The sequence below is a fragment of the Panthera pardus genome, unplaced genomic scaffold (genome assembly GCF_024362965.1).
Source record: "Panthera pardus isolate Hobbes unplaced genomic scaffold, ASM2436296v1 HiC_scaffold_27, whole genome shotgun sequence".
Taxonomy (NCBI): Eukaryota; Metazoa; Chordata; class Mammalia; order Carnivora; family Felidae; genus Panthera; species Panthera pardus.
Window position 1 is genome coordinate 57,286,152 of NW_026526843.1, and position 3,922 is coordinate 57,290,073.

Here is a 3,922-nt window from a genome sequence, read left to right on the forward strand (position 1 = left end):
TCTTTTTTTCGCTGAAAATAAAGATCATAATAAATTTATCAGTGGCATACACAACATAATATTTAAAAATATTAGTGATTATTTATGCACTTGATCTCACATGATCTTTTTTTCTGTGTGGGCACGTCCCTGTGTTTCTTTGTATGTTCAAACTTCCTCTTTCTATAAGGATACCAATCAGATTGAATTAAGATATTCTAATGGCTTCATTTTATCTTAATAACCTCTTCAAAGGTTCTATCTCTAAATACACTAACATTGTGAAGTATTCTGGATTAGGGATTCAACAGATTAATTTTTGTGGAAACACAATTAATTCCATAAAAAGCACCCACAGAAAAAAGTAATTATTAGGCTACTTTTTGGTCTGTTTCTTTTAACAGACTTATTGAGATTTAGTTTTTATTAACAGATTTGTTGAGATTTAGTTAACATTAAATACAACATGCATATTAATATTGTTCAAATTGATGAGATTTTATTTATTTGATGTATTTGAGGTAAGTTAAGCCATTGCCTCTATCAAGACACTGAACATATTGATCACTCTGAACAGTTTGCTCTTGTCATTTTTTAATGTCTCTTCTCTTCTCCCTCATTTCCCAGACAACCAGTGACTTGCTTTCTATCATTATATATTAGTTTCTATTTCTAGAATTTTATTTAAAGGTTGTCATACATCATGAACATTTTTGTATGGTTTCAGCATATTTTTTTTAGGTTCATCCATGTTATAACACATGTCAATACTTCATTTCTTTTTAAAATGGGCAGAACTGTGCTCACTTCAGCAGCACATATACTAAAATTGGAATGATACAGAGAAGATTTAGCATGGCCCCTGTGCAAGGATGACACGCAAATTCATGAAGCATTCCATATTAAAATAAAATAAAATGAAATAAAATAAAATAGGCAGAACTAAATAGAAATTTCCAAAGAGGAGTTCAAAATGTTCAACACATGAGAAGTTGCTTAACATAATTAATCATCAGCAAAATGTAAATCAAAACCAGTGAGTTATTACCTACTTAATGCCTGTTTGAATAAATGTAATCAAGATTAGAAACAAGTGCTTGTGAGGATGTGGTGCAAAGTGAACACTTATACACTGTTGGTGACAGTGTAAATTCCTCCAAACTCTATTGAAAACAATATGAAAATTTCTCAAAAAAAATAAAGAGACCCAACATAAAATCCAGCAATTTCACTTCCGGGTATATATAAAAAGGAAATGAAAACAGAATTTGGGCAAGATACCTGTACTCCTGTGGTTATTACAGTGCTATTCATAATACCAAGATATGTAAACAATCTATATGCCCACCACTGAATAAAGGAATAAAAAAGATGTGATATATATACACAACAGAATACTATTCTGCCATGGAAAAGAAGGGTGTATTTAATTTGCAACCATGTAAATGGATATTGAGCACATAATAAGCAAGATACGCCAGACAGGGAAAGACATGTACTGCATGGTATCACTAATATGTGAAATCTTTTTTTAAATTTTTGAAAATTTAAATCCAACTTAGTTAATATAGAGTATAATAATGATTTCAGAAATAAAATTTAGTGATTCATTAAATATATATATATATATATATATATATATATATATATATATATAACACCCAGTGTTCATCCCAACAAGTGCCCTCTTTAATGTCCATCACCCATTTAACCCATTCCCCCACCCAAACCCCACCAGCAGCCCTCAGTTGGTATTCTGTATTTAAGTCTCTTATGGCTTGCTTCACTCTTTGTTTTTATCTTATTTTTGCTTCCCTTCTCTATATTCATCTGTTTTGTTTCTTAAATCCCACATATGAGTGAAATCATATGATACTTGTATTTTAATTTGTCTTTTGTGACTGACTTATTTCATTTAGCATAAGATACTGTAGTTCCATCCATGTTGTTGCAAATGGCAATATTTCATTCTTTTAATCACCAAGTAAGATTCCAGCGTATATCTCTATCATTTCCTCTTTCATCATTCATCAGTTGATGGACATTTGGGCTCTTTCCATACTTTGGCTATTGTTGATAGTGCTGCTATAGCCATCGGGGTGCATGTGCCCCTTTGAATCAGCATTTTTGTATACTTTGAATAAATAGCTAGTAATGCAATTGCTGGTTCATAAAGTAGTTCTTTTTTTTAAAAAAAAATAATATTTATGTATCTTTGAGAGAGACAGCATGTGCAAGGGAGGGACAGAGATAGAGAGAGATACAGAATCTGAAGCATGCTCCAGCTCAGCTGCCAGCACAGAGCCTGATGTGGGGCTCAAACCCCTGAACCATGAGATCGTGAACTGATCCAAAGTCAAACGCTTAACCGACTGAGCCTCCCAGGTGTCCCATATTTTTAATGTTTTAAGGAACCGCCATCCTGTTTTCCAAAGTGGCTGCACCGGTTTGCATTCCCACTAGCAGTGTAAAAGGCTTTCTCTTTCCTACATCTTTGCCAATATCTGTGGTTGCCTGAGTTGTTAATTTTAGCCATTTTGACAGGTTTGAGGTGGTATCTCACTGTAGTTTTGAATTTGTATTTCCTTGATGATAAGTAATGTTGAGACTGTTTTCATGTGTCTGTTAGCCATCTGTATGTCTTCTTCGGAGAAATGTCTATTCATGTCTTTTGCCCATTTCTTCACTGGATCATTTGTTTTTTGAGTGTTCAGTTTGATAAGTTCTTTATGGATTTTGGATACTACCCCTTAATCTGATATATCATTTGTGAGTATCTTCTTCTGTTTGGTCTGTTGCTTTTTAGTTTTGATGACTGTTTTCTTCGGTGTGCAGAAGCTTTTTAACTTGATGAGGTCCAAATAGTTCATTTTTGCTTTTGTTTCCCTCTCCTCTGGAGATATGTCAAGTAAGAAGTTAATGCACCGAGGTCAAAAAGGTTGTTACCTGTTTTCTCCTCTAGAATTTTGGTGGCTTCCTGTCTTACATTTATGTCTTTCATACATTTTGAGTTTATTTTTGTGTATGGTGTAATAAAGTGGTCTAAGTTCATTCTTCTGCATGTCACTGTTTAGTTTTTCCAACACCATTTGCTGAGAAGACTGTCTTTTTTCCATTGGATATTCTTTCCTGTTTTGTCAAAAATTAGCTGGCCATATGTTTGTGGGTCCATTTCTGGGTTCTCTATTCTGTTCCACTGATCTATGTGTCTGGTGTTGTGCCAGTACCATACTGTCTTGATGATTACAGCTTTGTAATACATCTAGAAGTCCGGAATCGTGATGCCTTCAGCTTTGATTTTCTTTTTCAACATTGCTGTGGCTATTCAGGGTCTTTTCTGCTTCCATACAAATTTTAGAATTATTTGTTCCAGCTCTGTGAAGAATGCTGGTGTTATTTTGATAGACATTGCATTGAATATGTACATTGCTTTGGGTAGTATAGACATTTTAACAATATTTGTTCTTCTGATCTATCAGCATGGAATGCTTTTCCATTTTTGTGTGTGTCTGTGTCTTCTTCAATATATTTCATAAGGTTTACATAGTTTTCAGTGTCTAGTTTTTTCAGCTCTTTGATCAGGTTTATTCCTAGGTATTTTATGGTTTTTGGTGGAATTGTAAATTGGGTCAATTCCTTGATTACTTTCTGTGGCTACCTTATTGGGGTATAGAAATGCAACCAATTTCTGTACTTTGATCTTATATCCTGCAACTTTGATGAATTCATGTATCAGTTCTAGCAGTTTTTTGGTGGAGTCTTTTGGGTTTTCTTCATAGAGTATCATTTCATCTGTGAAGAGTGAATGTTTTACTTCCCCCTTGCTGATTTGGATCCCTTTATTTCATTTGTTGTCTGATTGCTGAGGCTAGGACTTTGAACACCATGTTAAATAACAGTGATGAGAGTGGACATCCTTGTCATGTTCCTGACCCTAGAGGTA

The 3,922-nt window shown here is 33.9% G+C and overlaps 1 non-coding gene across 1 annotated transcript; it reads left to right on the plus strand.

Annotated features, from left to right (window-relative positions):
- Positions 1-778: 778 nt before the first annotated feature.
- LOC128773938 (U6 spliceosomal RNA) lies at positions 779-886 on the plus strand. Its single transcript, XR_008418431.1, has one exon. It is a non-coding gene; the product is annotated as a U6 spliceosomal RNA (small nuclear RNA).
- Positions 887-3,922: the final 3,036 nt, after the last annotated feature.